Consider the following 17567-nt stretch of genomic DNA (forward strand, 5'->3'; position numbering starts at 1 on the left):
TTTTTTTTTTTTTTTTTTTTTTGCATTCTTGTGTCCCAACTATAGAAATATAGCTGAATATTTGTGGCATCATTAATGCATAATTTCAAAGCATTTTACACATTGTTAACTTAAATCTTACCATGTTCTTTCAGGTAGCAAAAAGTAAGTTTGTTTATTATTTATTCAGAAGTATTTGAAGAAGTTAGAACAAGATGATTTTATTGCTGAATAATAAGGAATATCTGTGGAGTACCAAGGAATGAGATATAATGAATTTGGTTAGAGTATATCAAAGTACATATTATAGTTTTTGTCTCACACTTCCCTGTGGATCTGTTTAACTGTTGAAAATGTCTTCTTCAAAATGAACCTTAAACATTTGCAAATTTAGTCTTTGCTAATTATCCTGCCAGGCTTTTTTTTTTTTTTTTTTTTTTTGAGAGTCTTGCTCTGTTGCACAGGCTGGAGTGCAGTGGCTCAATCTCAGCTGACTGTAACCTCTGCCTCCTGGGTTCAAGCAGTTCGCCAGCCTCAGCCTCCTGAGTAGCTGGGACTACAGGCGCCCGCCACCACACCTGGCTAATTTTTGTATTTTTAGTAGAGACGGAATTTCACCATATTGGTCAGGCTGGTCTCGAACTTCTAACCTCAGGAGATCCACCCGCCTCGGCCTCCCAGAGTGGTGGGATTACCAGTGTGAGCCACCACGCTGGCCCTGCTAGACATTTTATAGATATTTTTCATCTGACCCTCACAACCACCCTGCAAAGATGGCGTATTATGACCATTTTGAGATTTAAAACTGAAGGTCATGTGATTGTGTAAATATTTAAAAAGAAAGGGGACTTCATAGTGATGGTGCATTCACAAGATTCAAGAACATTTTGGGCAAGTCAGGCAGTCGTGGGGATCACCTTAAGCAGTCCCTTGTGAAGTTATCGGTAATTGAATTCTGCTTTTTGGGTGGTCTTCAATTATGTCTGCTCTATCTGTTAAGTTTCACTAGCTATTACATTCATACAACTCCAGAAATTTACCTCCAATTTATATGTGACTTACAACATTTTCTTATGTCTGGTAAGTATTTGAAAGGATTGAATTACAGAGAGACGGATAAGGCCATGAAGCTAAGACAAAGTTTTGGGTATATGCATGTAAATGCAATTTTTCTCAGGAAGAAATACACCATGATCAGATAACTCAAAAGTTTTATAACCTTGATAAATAGATTTACCTTCATTTCTGTTGTTTTTGAAGAAGTTAAATGTCTGCTTTAAATGTTTCCCTGCGTTTCAAGTTTTCTTACTTCAGACTCATAATTATATCATTTTGATTAAAATGAAGCACAGACTGGAGTTACACTTGCTTAAAAGCCAAAAACTTCAGGGTATCCTGCATAAGAATTGTGTGTTTTGGCCTGTGGATAGCAGCTGCTTGAAATCCATAAAAACAAGAAACTTGAAGTTGACTCAGATAAATCTGAAGTCTTGTACCTGAATTATGTCAAGGTTAGCAGTAAATGCCATTTAAAAAGACTGAGTACAAATTGCCAAATTCCTTTGAATGCCAAACCGTATTTCTCAGGAAAGTCGGCCACTGCCAAATTTATAACATTTGTGTTTCTGTTACCTGAATTCCAAGGGCAGAGGGGTGGTTGAGGGGGGTAAGTGAAAGGCACAGGTGAATTTTATTTTCAGGTGTCTAATAGGACAGTGTGACATTGCCCAGAGATCGTCTCTCAAAGGTAGTGAGTGCCAGCAGAACTTTCTGAATGCATTTATTTTTGCTTATTTACTTATTTTCCCATTGAATTAAAAAAACCTTTAAAAAATGTTTTCTGAGTTAAAAAGGCCTCTGGCTGGTAGTCCTGAGACAGCTTCTTGAGAGTCTCCAAGAGAGCCTCTTCTCACTACAGTCTGAAGAAGATAGGAAAAAAAAAAATTATTCTAAATACATAAAACTAGAATTAGTGGGGAGAAATGCATAGTGTAAACTCAACAGAACCAGGGTTAAAAAATACAGGATAAGTTTTGACTACCTAAAAATAGCAGGGCAGACCCATCCCCTCCCTAATTCTGTCCATAATTCAGAAAGGGCGCAGGGAACTGTCCTCAGGAATGCTCTTCACCCCTCTTCCTTGTCCTCTCCGACAAAGCCTTTCTAATCAGTAGGAGGTTACAAAATGAATTACTTTTAAATTTATACCTCTTGTTCACGTGGGAGGACCTAAAGGTTGCCTTTTGATTGTTAAGCTTTATAATTTAAAAAGGTATACATTTAAAAGTAATTCATTTTGGTTAACTTAAAAGTAATTATCAAAATAAAACTATAAAGTATATATCTTCTAAACACGTAGAAATATATATTCCAAAAGATAGGCAACAAAGAATAAAAATATTACAGGGAAAATGTTTACTGTATATGAATATTTTAAAGAAATACAGACATAAACATATGTATGTACATAGATACACATATACATATAAAATTGACCATATACATGTATTTATGTGTTCAACACACACATTATTTTTCAGGTACTGCACTAACCTTTTATTCCATTGACTTTTACTTTTCCTAAGAACTCTATGACACTGGCCTTATTATACCTGTTTTAAAGATAAACAAGTGTACTTAGATGATGGCCCAAGGTCACACAGCTAGTGGAGGAGCTGGGATTTCACCCCAAACAGTCCGACTGTTGACCCAATGCTCTTAAGCAACTGTGCAATACAGCGAAAGAACCGGTGGGGGTTAATGTTCACACTGCTTCATGCTGCTGACTTCTGACCAGCCACAGGGCACCCTGGAGCCAAAGGCAGATGACTCCCTGGCTTGCCAGTGACGTATGATGCAGTCTGATATGACAAAGTGAGTTAAGCAAGCAGATTTTTCCTCTCAGGAAACACGCCCAAGAACAACTAAAAAGAATAAAGCAGATGTGTGAGTTATTGTCCTTACAGCAAAAGAACCTCATCAGAACCACAGGCTGGAAAGAGGTGATTACTTTTAAAGGGCAGTTCATTCCTTCTGCATGTTGGAACCTGTGGCTCTTAACTGGCTAAAATTTTAACCTTCAGTGTGGCCCTCACTTGGCTTGTACTTCTTAATGTTGTAGATAACATTATAGATTTATATAATATTCAACTTATATATATATTACTTATATATAAATGTTTATGTATAAATATGTATTTGTATATAATATGTATTTATATATGATGATATACAGTAAATGTTATATTTAAACCATCATATAGAAAAGCCGTTATTGGGTACACTGTACAAATCTGCCTTTATAATTGAGTATGCTGTTTCACTAAAAGCAGCTTTAGAGAAAGGACTGAAAGCTAGCTCTAACTTGCTACTTCACTAGCCTTCATTGTTTGGATTGGCGTTACATGCACAGTTATATTGTAACTGTCACTTGTGGTCTAATCTTCCCCTTAGGGGAAACTTGAGAAACCTGGTCAGCTTTAACATTTAGAGGAAGTTTAAACATATTGGACCATACATAACATTCACAGTTGTTTAACCGAAACTCCAGTTCTTGTCAGACCACATCTCTGCAGCCCTTCTGTGATTGGAATCATCTAACTTTGGCCCTCACTAAGGAAAAATTTGACAAGATGCAAAAAAATGTTTACTCTTGTTTTCTTTGCCAGGAACCTGAGTCTGTGCAGCAGACTCTGAGACCTCTTTGCCTACCCCAAATAAGTGAATTGTCAAATTCAACTAAGTGAATTGTCACTGTAACTGTTTTTTATTCCCATAACTACTTTCAGTGAATTCCAACCTAGTTGTTACATCCCTTTAATATTTTGGGTAATTATGTTCTTTAAAAATGAAAATATTTTTTCCTTCCTTCCTTTCTTCTTTCCTTCCTCGTTTTGTTATAGTCTAGCTGTGAGACCAGTTGCCCTTCATATATTCTAGAAGAGAATGATGGGGTGAGTTTCACAGTGATCTTTTTCCAAAATGCAAAACCACTGTCACTCTCTACCTCCCAGGCAACCCCACTCATTCTATTTTCTAGAACACATTTAAAATATAGTTGAGGGTTTTGCTTAGATGATGACGAGTCTCTTGATTCAGTGGACTCCTAAGGGACCATCTTTCACCAGCACTAAATGCTGTTTAGTTCACATATTGAAATGTTTTAAATTATAACTTAGCAATTGTAAGTAGTAATCTTCAGATTATATTGTCTCACATTTAATGTATAATTTCCTAAGAGAAGGAAATGGTCGTAGTAGGGGTTAATAGTTATAGTAACTATTAATAATACTGATGACTACTAGTTAATAGTAATTAAAGCCTCCTAAAATGAGAGGAAAAAAAATCTTTTGTTTATAAGGGTTAAAAGAAGAGTTGATACTTAATATTAATATTTTAGTAAAATCCCAGTGCATGTTTGATTAATTTTGTTACTTTATTCTGGGCATGTAGTTGAATAATTACCTGAAATTTTGACTTGCTGAAAAGGTGGTAGTTGCAATTTTTTTTTTTGTTTTACATTACTGTTTTTAGTTCATTACATCTAGATGCTACATTTTCCTTTTCTTAAATACAAGCAAGATAAAATGTTTTACCTCTGAGATGAAAAATTTGAAATTTCTTTAATGTGATTCCTTACTAACACAATTGCAAGCACGCATTGAACGTTTGCTTTGTGCCAGGCACCGCGTGCTGTGTGCTCTACCTACCTAATCTCACTTAGTCCACTTAGTCCTATTTGCAGGTTGAGGCTTAGAAAGAAAAAGAAACTTGCCCAGAGTCCAACACTAGTAACTGGTAAAGAGCAGGTCTTTGCATTAGCTTTTCTCACTTCAGGATGGGTTCCTCCCAGCACCACACTGTACCACCCTCAAGACGAGTTACAGGAGGAAAGGAACCTCTGGCGGTATTAACTAAATCTTAGCAAGTAGTTGCCTGTACATTGTAGACTTTTAAATACAATCTCACATTTCTGTGATCTTTATCCAGATACCAGTTACCTTCAAACTAATTTAAGAATCTTATAGATATTAAAAATGCTTGATTGGCCAGTCTCATTTCTGTGAAAATCAGGTACTAGAAGCATGTGTCAAATCAGAGATTATTTGTGACAATTTGCACACACATTTGGACAAAATGCATCAACTTCTTTCAAAGTTTACTTGAAATAAAAAGGGCAGAATATGAAGTATCACAGGTTAAAGCAATGTCCTCATTCCATTTAGGCAAAAGTATTGTGATATTTGAATATTGTTAGTTTGAGAATATGGAATTGTACTCCTTATAGCAATTCCAACCTAGAAAAAGATTTGTGTTTTAATTGATGGGTTAGGCAAAAATATTAATCTTGGCATAGAGGAAAGAAACAGCTCTGACTTAGAGGACTTGAGGCTAGAACATGGATCAAGTGTCTGAAGTTTTTCATGTGGCCTCAAGTTGAATCTTGCTCAGAGAATACACGGTGGTCAAACTTCACATCATAGTCATGATGTATGAAGCCAAAAGAAAAGTCCTAGTTTAGTTGCTGAGTGGTTCCATTAAATCATGAACGTAGGTTTAATGATTTTATTGGAAGCATGACTTCCAGTGAGGCAAGGCAGCAGGCCCCAGAAGAGAGGCATGGGTAGATAGGAACTCAAATGCTTTCCCAGACTGGACCCAGGAGACCGTGTCAGGGACTGTGATACGGCTTACCACCAGGACAGATCATTCTATCTGTCTAAGGAGTTAGGGTATCCCCAGGAGCTGTGATGGGAGGTAGAAATCACACCTGTGAAATGGGAGGTATGCTGGTTGAACGGGATAGCCCAAGGCCTGTCCATGAGCTGAGCCATGGCCAAGGATTTCTTAATTCTAGAGGCCTCCTTCTTGAGCTTGCCTTCTTTTGAACTTAGCCCTCAGTGTCTGGGTAAGTTGGAGTGTGACTATCCAGGGAAAGCCCCTGGTTTGTATTTAGTCAAGTTGGCCAGAGAAAACTGGATCTAAGCGGGAATAAAATTTGCTGACCCCCATCTCAGAGGTTAACATTTTCATTTGTGTTTTGCATGACTCATTTTAAATTACAGTGCTCTACAAGTATAGAAAGAAGCCTTCCTCTTCCCACCCTCCCCAGACACCACATAATGGAAAAAGCAAGAATTTTCTGCATAAGCAAGTCTTTAAAACACACACACACACACACACACACACAAAAAGGCCAGCCTCTGATGGGACTTCTTTCCTGCCAGAAATCCCACTGGTCCACTGTCGCAATTTTTACAAAAGGCCACGATGAAAGAGTAAGGCCCATTTTGAGCCCTTTGCTTCTGTATTATGTGAAACATAACTTGTATTTCTGTTCTTGGTATCAGAATTGTTAGTTTTTGAACATGTAAAATCTACTAGGCTCTCTGTTAAAGTATAATTTTGATTAAAAAAAGATTTGTTCCACCGCTTTGATTAGACACATAAAACTTGGAAAAGTTTTGATGTTCTGTTTCCTGTTTTAAAAAAGTATGTCTTCTCCTATGAACTCTAACTAGATGAGAGGATTTTCCTCAGAGAAAATTCAGCCCTGGGAAGAACCATCTATGGAGGTCATAACCTAGAAAATTCTTCAAGGGAAGTTGCAATGAATTAAAAGAGGTTGGAGTCAGAAAGTTCTGTTCTACCAAATTTGTGCTAATAGTTGCACCTTTCTTTCCCAGAATGGTCACTGGAGAAAATGTGTAAACCAACTGCAAACAAGTATATCTGTTGCAGCTTTTCTTTTCCTTTAGTGACGGTTCAATTAGTTAACCAGAAGAAGCTACTGTACCATCAAGACTAACTCCCAGCCCAGGGCTTCAGCATAAAGCAGCTGCTCAATTAATTTTGGTGGATCAGGGGCAGAAACAAGTTACCTTTGGGATGCAGATTCTGAATAGTATACCATGAAACGATTAAATGAATGAGAGTGATGAGGGGCTACTTAATTGGAACTATGTAAAATGGCTCCTTAAGCTTCATGGACAATTGAGTAACTTCAGTTTCCTCTCCACTCTTGTTTACTTCCTGCTCTTCTAGAATCAAGTGTTAGGTATTCTGGTCTCTTACAATGAGAAGATTAAACAGCTGTAGTTTAAAGCATTAATCTAGAGTGTTCTGTGGCTGCATTAATTATATTTTCTACTAAGATTAAATTGCAGATGGATATAAGCAGCAATATATATTTATCCAGGGCAAACCAAAATTCCGTTAACCAGCCATCCTTGGTGACTTTTATTTATATATAAAGACCTTTTAAATTGAAATAATTTAACTTGATTTTCCCTCTGTTAAGTAGAAGAAAATGAATTGGATGCAGAAAACAGTTGTATGGAGTGTATTTTCATAGGTACAGGACTTGAGTGACAGAAAATTCTTTTTTTTTTCCCCGGTGGGATTTAGCAAAAATCATGTGTTGAAAGTCTCTTGACAAAATGGGTCATAATTAAAGACTTTGGGATTTATTTATGGGTATTTTAATTAGAAACATTAAGTTTACTCAGTGGTCCTTGTGAAAACTTTTCTCTCACTGCCTATTTTATATCAAGTAACAAAATTTTTGTGAGTATGAAGATGAGTTTTAGGGCCGTTCATTTCTCCGGGACCCCCATCTGCTTCAGAGAGTTTTTCTTTTTCTTTTGCCTATTAAACTTCTGCTCCGAACCTCAAAAAAAAAAAAAAAAAAAAAAAAAAGAGTTTTTAGCTGTAACCACATTGTAATTCGTGCTGAATATATGAATGCTGCTGTTCACTGAATAGTTAACTGGTCATATCCCTTGTTAATTTGAAGTTTTCTTCCTTTGTTTTGGAATAATAGTTATAAGGCAACAAGTATTTTAGAAAAAATGCACTTGTTTGAACTTGTCAGATGTAATGTGACTCTGTGGGACTAGACGTTAAGAAACCATATGTTTAACTGAACATCATCTATGATATTCCATCTCATAACATGTTCCATGAGTTTCATGGACAATTTCTAAGAAAGTAGCATGCAGTTTTATCAACCTCTCTGCCTCCCTTGGCACAAGGAGTAATTTTTCTGTTATTGAGGGGGCAAAACAGAGGGGTAAAGGGACTCATACAGTTAGTTGCCAGATTAAGTCAGGCATCCAAGTCACTCTGCTTTGGGTTGATTCTCTGAGATTCAGCTGCTGACTTCAAAAGGAGAAATAGATTTCAACATTAGAAAAGAATACAGAATGGAATATATGATGGGTCTTATTAGCTATCTCTTATTTTCTAATCCAGAGAGCCTCCTAGTTGGAAGAAAAGCTTGAACTACATACGTATATCAGCAAATCTTCGTTATATTTTATAATTCTTTATTGCATTATACGTGAATATATTTAGCAGTGGTTGTACATTTTGGAAAGTTTAAGAATTTAGACAAATATACTTTTTTAAAAACAAAGCTGGTTGAGTTTTGAATATGCTGTTTTGATCCTTATGAGCATGTGGGAGATACATAGGAGAAAGAGTTTGTTACTGATGTTATAGAATCACCAACGCAGCATTGCACTTTTGTTCTTTTCCATTCATTGTTCTTGCTTACGTGGAGCACTTGCAAACAGGCTGGACATCTCAGAGTTCTGAACAATGCCCTTGGCTAACCGTTAGTCCTAATTGCTGTGACTAATGTGCTGTGTGACCTAAAGACGGTAGCATACTTAACCTTGGTTTTCTCATCTGTAAAATAGAATTGATGACCTCTACCAAGCCAAGGATTTCAGTGAGGCCCTCAAAATAAAATTAAAACAAAATACATTTGGACAAACATGAAAAAAATTACTTTTTAGACTGAAGCGATGCATTTAAACCTGAAGAAAATGAAAGGAATTGAAATTGTTTAGCCACAGAAAATAAAGACCAAGGACCAATTTAAACAGTTGAAAATTATATGAAGTAGTGTTTTATGGAGAGTAGTAATAAACTCTTCTTCACCTTCTTTGAAGCTGTCCAAAGAAGAAATGAAGTTAAATTATTGGAGGCTTACATAAGTTAGTGAGCATGAACTGACTAGTTCTTTTGAAGACACATAATTGAGTATTCTCTTCAGTTGCAATGAAAGTGACAGTGAATTTGCTGAACACCTGTGTACATGTTTCCCCAAAGAGACCACTGGAATAAAGTTTTGTTTTGAGACAGAGTTTCCATTGCATTTATAAGTCTTGTCCCTTGAAGGATGTTTTCTGGTAAACACCTTTATTCTTTTTACATTATATGTCTTCATCACCTGTACAAGTTGGTTGTGAGCCATTCCAGAGTCTTTAGTATGCTGTATGGGTGTATTCTATACTTTATGACTTATTTGGAAGTCATAGTAATGTCAAAACCATGCCTAGCCATCCCCTCCCCTGCAAAGTCTCTTTTGCTTTGTCTACTTGGTTTGTGTATTTTGTGACAGAGTTTTACTCCTCGCCCAGGCCGGAGTGCAGTGGCGCAATCTTGGCTCACTGCAACTTCTGCGTCCTGGGCTCAGGCGATTCTCCTGCCTCAGGTCGCCAAGTAGCTGAGATTAAAGGTGCCCACCACCATGCCCAGCTAATTTAGAGAAAGGGTTTCACCATGTTGGCCCTCCTGGTCTGGAACGCCTGACCTCAAATGATCCATCTGCTTCAGCCTCCCCAAGTGCTGGGATTATAGGCGTGAGCTACCGCATCTGGCCATGTATGTCTTTTTAAAAAGATTTCCGGGACTTCTTTTTCCTTTATAAATCCAGAATTGCATTAGCTTAATAAATAACAAGTATCTTGGTTATATGCTTACTAACTGTCAAATAACTCATTAGTAAGAGAAAAAATGCTGAGCCTTAAGAGGGGAGAGGAAAGGCAGTCTTTCTGAAGCTGAAGCCTTTGCCTAAATCCTTAGCAATAAAGATTGCCACCTATTGGTAAAAAGAAGAACTAAAACTCAAAGGTGTTTGCTGTTCTTACAGGTAGTTTTAGTGTGATCGAAATAGAATTCTTTCAGTGGTGCTCTTGGATAAGGGACTTGGAAATCTGTGATTTGATAAGGAACTTTTCCCTCTGTTTTGAATTTGTCATGGCTCATCTCTAAGTCATAATAGTTTTTTGAGTAGAGAAGGTATGCTGCTCTCATGGTCTGTCTTAAAATTATATTTTTGAGATAGAATTCCATTTTAATGGATAAGTGGATTTTAATTGGACACATTTTAGAGGCTTGGTGATTGATTTTGAAAACATTTTCCTTTTCTTTCTTTCTGTCTTTCTGCCTTTCTTTCCACCACAGCTCACTGCAGTCTGAACCTCCTGGGCTCAGTTGATCCTCCCGCCTCAGCCTCTTGAGTAGCTGGGACTATAGGCGTGCACCACCATGCCTGGCTGATTTTTCTGTAGAGATGGGGTTTCACCATGTTGCCCAGGCTGGTCTCAAGTGATCTGTCCACCTCAGCCTCCTAAAGTGCTAAGATTATATGTGTGAGCCACTGCACATGGCCTTGTTTTTTCTTGAGACAGGGTCTTGCTCTGTCACCCAGGCTGGAGTATAGTGGCGTGAACATGGCTCACTGTAGCCTTGACATCCTGAGGTCAAGTGATCCTCCTACCTCAGCCTCTGGTGTAGCTGGGACTACAGGCTGAAAACATTTTTCTAACTCTGTTGTTTGTTTGGGCTTTCCTTCATTCCAGCCTCTGAAATCCATTATTTCCTGCCCAACTGAAATGGGACAGGCCAGTGGTGACATTGGCCTTTGGTCCCAGGGCCTGTTTTTCCAGATCATGGGCACCATGCAAAGACGACTGCCCTAAACGGCATCATTTCCCCAGAGTCATTGAATGTCCTTAAGGTGTGTTTGATAAAACAAAAAAAGTTTTTTGTTTTGAAAATTCTCAAGTATTTCCATACTGGGAAAATTTTTTTTTTTTTTTTTTTTTTGACAGGGTCTTGCTCTGTTGCCCAGGCTGGCGTGCAGTGGCAGGATCTCGATATACTACGACCTCTGCCTCCTGGGTTCAAGCAATTCTCCTGCCTTAGCTGGGACCACCGGCCTGTGCCAGTAAGCCTGGCTAATTTTTGTATTTTTAGTAGAGCTGGGGTTTGCCATGTTGGCCAGACTGCTCTTGAACTCTTCACCTCAAGAGTGACCCGCCTGCCTTGGCCTCCCAGAGCACTGGGATTACAGGCATGAGCTACCACGCATGGCCAAAGATGTTCTTTTTAATGGTGTTTTCCCTACTATTTGGATGGATATATAAATTCAGTTACTAAGATGACTTAGATTTAAATATAAAACACCAGCGTAGCAGATTTTGATTCTTAAATCCACCTCCCCCATTGTCCCCTGTATCTAAACACCCTTCAATTCTTGAGAAAATTACAATTTCCATAGATCAGTATTCTATTTGTGATAGTGTGTGTTGGTAGACACCCTAACAAATTTATAAATAAAGCCAATACTCTTTTGTATAGTGCCCTTATTTTTTCTTTACGTCTGTTCATATTTGGAATCTAAGCTTTTTTATATGAGGCACTACCCAAATAATCATTTGATACCCTTTGTTGGCATTACATGTTTGGTCAATTATTTTGGCAAAAATTATTTATCCGCCACTGGGAACTAAGCACTGTAACAGCTAAAGAAAGAGGTCATACGAGGGAAATTGGAAGACCCATATGTTATTTGTTTCAGTTTTTATGTAGTATACCTATATATGTGTGCAAAAAAATGTAAACTGTTACAAAGCAACATATTGATGAATTTAAATGAGTAGAGCATAATAAAAGCAAAAACCGAACAGAAGAGTGGTTGGAGTGAGGCCATAATAAACCAAGAGATATTTTCTGAAGGCGATGACCATGTTTGTATTTTCCAGCATACTGCTATGGATGTCAGCATTAGGCTCATACATAGTATTGCAGCATGATTCAAAAAGGTGAGATAGAGGGGAAATAAGATAGCTTCATAAACACCAAGGAATTTAAGACATGAGCATTTTATGTAGGGAGGTTGAAATGCATTGTTATAATCAGGCTGTGTAATTTCCTTCTGTCAAGACCTGCCCATTTACCAGTAATGGTACCTTCTTTCTCTTCTATTTTTGTCTCTTCCTTTAGGAAAAGGAATATATGCTTACTCATTATTTAAAATTCAGAGTCATTTTCCTGTTGCAGTTGGTTTTGTTCCTAGAACCACCAAAGAAGAGTAGAATTAGGTGCATGTGAAACTTTTATTTCTGCTTTTTCTACTCAATCAACTTTTATCCCTTTTTAATTTTTACTCTCTCAACCATCAGTTCTGTATCATGGTATCTCTCCTTGGTCTTTGTGTATTGTATTTCCATAAAACCCGAGGTACGGGGTTGTTAAAATACTGCTTGGATATATTATCTACCCTGGCACTAAGTGGTCCTGTCACAAAATCCAGTTAGACACTCATTGAAGTATTTAAATTGTTTCATTTTTAAATAACATCATGTTGGGCATTGGACTTCTTAACTAAACTATTTCTTTCCTTAAATGTCATTGGTTAATTCAACAAGCCATTGTAGGAATTCTGTTAACCCAGTAGCTTCTACTACTATGCTACTATGGTAATGACTTAGCTCCCCATAAAGCTGCATTTTAATAGGTGTTTATAGTCACCAATTACCAGGTATTTCAATTACCAGGTACTCTTTGAAAGGAGACTGCTTGTGGTGGGGTGAGGGGCGTTAACATAGATACTTTCTCAGTCAAGTAGCCATTGAATTTTTTTCATGTAGAAGACAGTTCATAGACTATTTGGGCAAATGAATAACTGGATGAATACCCATCTGGGAACCCCTAAAGGACTGAAGATAATTCCCTGGCCACCACTGTTCACAGTCATCTATTATGTGCTTACTGTATGCCAAATGTTGGGCTGGATTCTGGGGTCACCAAAGGGAAGAGAAAATCTTCACTGCCTTGAGGGTAGCTAAAAACTTAATGGAGGGAAGCTGAGAGCATGAGTGAGTGTGCCACCCAGCTGGGTGAGCAGCACAACTTGGCAACAGCCGGGAGACACCCAGTGGTGTGTGTCTTCCTTCGCCCTTAACACTTGCTCCTCTCCAGTTCACTATGTTTCTTTTCTCTCTGGGGTCTAAGGAGCTTAGGCTTCACTGCCTGCTCCTCAGATTGTTGGAGCAGAAGCAGGGAGTGGGTGCCTGCCACAGGACATGGGGTCCCTAGAGACAGGCCCCGGCATGGGAAGTCAGTGGAAACCCATGCATTGCTCTCTGGCATTGCCACACCTCTTCTGCCACCTGCCTCCCAGCTCTTTGCATTTCCCCAGCTCTGTCAGCTCCTTGCCTCTGACATCAATGATGAAAGTCAGGGATGGGGGGATTTGATTATTTCCATTGGCCTTGATAGACTTAGACATATAATAGAAGCTATAATAAGTGAGTTAGGTTTCCATGTTTGTTTGCTGAAGTTTACATCACCCTTTATGTCACCAAAACATGCCCATTTGCAGTCATCGCCATTGTAGTCATGCAAAATCACTTGAGTGAAACAGACTTCAGGGGTCTAATCTGGGGACCTAATCACCATTTATAATGTTTTTTGGGGGGAAATGTGTTCTGGATTTTGCACAGCCAACTTACAAATGAGCTTTGGGAACACAATCCACATGTAAGTTGGAGACTTCCTATTATTAGCATTCAACCCTGTGAGGAGGGCCCTTGCTTTGTTATCAGGCCTGTGTGTCCTCAGCCCTAAGTTCCTAAAACCAGCACTACTTGAGGAGCTTGAATTGGTGCTCTTGGAGTTCTTTAGATTAGTTATGAGACTTCAGAACCTGTTTACCAGCAGTACTGAGCTCAAGGAGACCTAATTCATATCCTTAAGAAGATTCTTTTAAATCAAGAGAGCGTGTGTGTTTTCCTTTTGTGAACATAGGAAAGTTAATCTGGTGCTCGGTGCCTGTTTTGTGACTCCCCAAGGGAGAAGGGAAGGGAGGGCAATGATTGATTTCCAGATAGGATAAAAACCAGTCTGCACACAATGGGTTACTGCCACAGCTTTCTGATAAGGATCCTGCTTCAACTATCTGAAGAGATTCTTCAAGGTGGAGGATACAGTGGTTATATTACTCTCACCCTTGTTATTATGGAAGGTAAAATTCCTGGATCCTAGATTTAATTTTAAAATAGTAATTTAATAATGTCTGGTGGAAACCTCTTAAAAAAACACTTGGCAATGCATCTCTGGTAGCACTGTGCTTGAGATGACTTTTAGGCTGCCAGTTCAGAAGGTGGAAGATGTAAACTGTGTTGATGAGTTGGTTTTTCAGTGTACCCTGTTAGGTTCCTTCTTTAAAAAAATAATAACTTTTATAATGAGTATGTCTTTGTGAGCCCTCACAGCCCTTGAAGTTTTTACTTGTTTGGCAGAACTAAGGGCACTGGACGTTTGTAAGCCGCTCACTAACACTTATAGGAAGGGCATAAAAGGGTGCTCAAGTCAGTCTGTAGGTGGTGGGGGCAGGGTGGAAAGAGGGGATTCCTGTAGGCCTGGATGAATCAGCCACTGATTTCTGATGGTAACCCCAGCTGCAAAAAAGTAGGAAGCATTTTTTATGGACAGAACTGCAACTCCTTTCTTTCAGGTTTTTCAGCCTTTTCACACTTTTCCATTCTTCAGACTTTGCAAGTTTTTAAACAAAATCTTTGTATTTCCTCAAAGGAAAGCACACAGTTGACTGCCTTATGAGAGGGTAAGGAGCAAACTCTGTCTCATCTGAGGAGGGGCTCAGATCAGGAGTTGTGTAGGACCCTTGCCCGATTGGGGGTGGTGGAGCCTTGGCTGTGTGCAGGAGTGACTGTTCTTGGAGATGTTCTGGTTGGATCATGAGTTTGGGCTTGGTTGGAAAGCACTGCCTCAAGTTCATCAGCAGGAATGAGGCAGAATTCACTACTTGCTGTCTTAAGACCTTGCTGTCTGCCAAGTGTTTGAGCAATCCCTCACATCTCCCCCTTGAACTAAAGAGCAACGACTGGTCAAGAGCCCAGCAGGGATGAAAAAGGTTGGCCCCTTGCATCCTTCATCTGCTGTTTAGACTAAGGGCCACATTCTAGACCACTCTTAGCCACGCTGTCCTGAACCCGAGGATCAGCAGAATTACAGGCCCAATTTCAGGCAGACGTGAGCTTGCATCTGATGACAGGCAAGTACCTACATGTGTCTTTCATTATTCCATTGCCTTAGGAGATGCTGTTTAAGTTGGCAGATATACTTATTGAAAGCAAAGCTTGTTGCTGGTGAGATTACTGAATTTACAAAAAAAAAGAAAAAGGGGGGGGGGATCAGATGCCAAGGGAGAGGGAGGGAAGTGTGTAGCATTTAAAAGTGTGGTGAAGCCATCAAGTTAACAAGAAAAAGTAGAATAAAATGTGGTTTCAATTTGTTGTACTGGGCTCAAGATGATAATATTGCAATAGTAAACTGGAGGGATGTGTGCGTGCAAATGTGAGCACATGTGTGCTTTCTTTCTGAATTCAAAATCCTAGAAGTTATTAGAAGTTCTAATTTTAGTTCCCAATTTAATGTACTCTGATAGTAAATTAGTAATTTTCAAGGGATTTACTGATAATCAGAACAAAGGTTTGCAATTTCTAGGACAGATCCCCAATTTTGGGGGTAGGAAGGAGCACTTTATATTTCCCTGAAACCTTGAGTTATTGGGGCCGAACATGTAGGGCAGATACTGAATGACCAATCCTAATGCTCTTCGCAACTTTGCTAAGTAAAACCCCGCTGCCATCCAGTGGCAATTGGCTATACAGCATGGTAGCTATAAAATAGGCCCTTTTCTGCCTTTTCTCCCTCAGATTCCACCTTTCTCAGATGCTCCCAGTTTTGTTTTTTTCCCAGATGGCACCTGACACTGTGCTTGACAGGAAAAATCAAGTTTATGTCTGGCTTAAGTAATTCAGGGCAAATGTGCATTTCTTTACCTTGTCTTTTCTAGCAATACTAATTTTTATCTGCATTGCATTTTATTTTCTCCCCTGATTTGTCATAAAGCACATACTTTTCCTTGAATATTTTATTACCTTAGCTAAAGAATTAATGCTTGGTGGTATTTCTGCTTGTCATAGTTTTACTTTAGAGTAGATTTCGCTTATATCTTTGTATTTATGCTTTGAGCTGTGGTTTACCAATTTCCTAGCATGTTTCATGACACTTATCCTACATTTCAGACAAGGATTTATGTGTCCCATAGGATTCAAGCTGGACTTGGAGAAAGAGCCAGCTAGCAAATGGAATTATTCTGACTTGTGAAAGGTTCCAGCCTTTTTAAACTAGGCTCTGAGAAATGAAAAAACAAATATTCTTGGGAAGAAACTGGGTTTGTGAGTACTTGGCTAGAAATTTTAGGAAAGGAAAGAACATTTCCTCTGGCCTCAGGAGCACATTCAATGTGAAATATTGCTGCCTTTAAAAGAGCCAAACTTAAATTTCTATTTGGGTCATTTATTTGACTTGAAAATAAAGGGATCTATCTATCTATCTATCTATCTATCTATCTATATATATTTTTTAAGGTTCAGAACCCTATTTTAAATAAAATGACTTTCTAGTAAGTCAGGCACAGGCAAGATGCCCCCAACATGAGCTATTAATTAAAAACAGCCGGAACTTCTGGAGGTGTTTGCAAGTATCTACCTTGAGCTTGGGGACTGGTGAAATCTGGTACAAGTTAGTTCCAGCTGCACACATTTGCCTTATTACAGTTCTTTATAATAAATTAAATGCATGCTTCATACATCCTTTGGTGTAGTCATATTCTCTCAGCACTTGACTAAGCAGGTGGAAAGTTTATTTAGTCAGAGGATGACTGAAAACAATGAACTATAAACGCATCTATATCTACTCGAAGAAAGAGCTAATAAATGTCATGTTTTTTATTTTCCTGTGGACCCTATTTTTTTTTTTATGACCTTTCCAGAATCTTGAGTGATTTTTAAATGTTTGCCCTTTGGTCATAAATACAGCAAGTAAATGTGAGTCTGCACACTCGAATGTTATATAAATCAGCTGACCAGTCAGTGTTGGAGAAAACTTCTCAGGATTGCTCTGTGAACTCCCTGTTCTCTGGCACAGTCACCAAATACAAAGATAAACCAGGAGAGACTTATTCCCAAGAAAAGAATTATTCTGCATCCTTAACTTACATATAAACTGTTGAGATGTTTCATTTTTTTGTATGGTCAAGCCCCTTCTCTTGTTCTCTGTCTTCATCAATTAGTATGGAAATTGGAAGTTTACTGAAAAGAGTTTTGAATCGTGGGATTTTAGATTTGAAAAAGACCAGAGGGATCATCTACTACAAACTTGCCAAAAAATAAAAAATGAAACCCCCCCAAAGAATAAATGATCCATTGCTGGGACACTGGAATCTCTCTATAAAGGAGAAATCTTATTAAGGTATTTTCATCTTAGGCCTCTAACCCCAAGGGTATCTTTACAAAGACTTTATTTTAGCGAAGCCTTCAATAAAAAGTGACCTCGTGTCAAGAATTCTAAAGAGAGGGTTACGGAATATTGGTTTGATATTTAAGTCATTGTTATCTTGGAGCTGGTCTGAATGGATTGATAAG

The 17567-nt window shown here is 38.4% G+C and overlaps 1 protein-coding gene across 2 annotated transcripts in view; it reads left to right on the forward strand.

The window, feature by feature from the left end:
• PIK3R1 (phosphoinositide-3-kinase regulatory subunit 1) overlaps positions 1-17567 on the forward strand; it is an 83396-nt gene that overhangs the window by 19750 nt on the left and 46079 nt on the right. Inside the window, exon 1 of one of the 2 annotated variants that reach the window (XM_017890609.1) lies at positions 2891-2981. The exons of the other annotated variant lie outside the window; for it this stretch is intronic. The gene's annotated coding sequence lies outside the window, so the exon portion shown is untranslated. Of the gene's footprint in view, positions 1-2890; positions 2982-17567 lie in introns of those variants that run through there. 2 annotated transcript variants of the gene reach the window in all.

The sequence above is a fragment of the Rhinopithecus bieti genome, unplaced genomic scaffold, assembly GCF_001698545.2.
Source record: "Rhinopithecus bieti isolate Rb0 unplaced genomic scaffold, ASM169854v2 scaffold_18354, whole genome shotgun sequence".
Classification (NCBI taxonomy): Eukaryota; Metazoa; Chordata; class Mammalia; order Primates; family Cercopithecidae; genus Rhinopithecus; species Rhinopithecus bieti.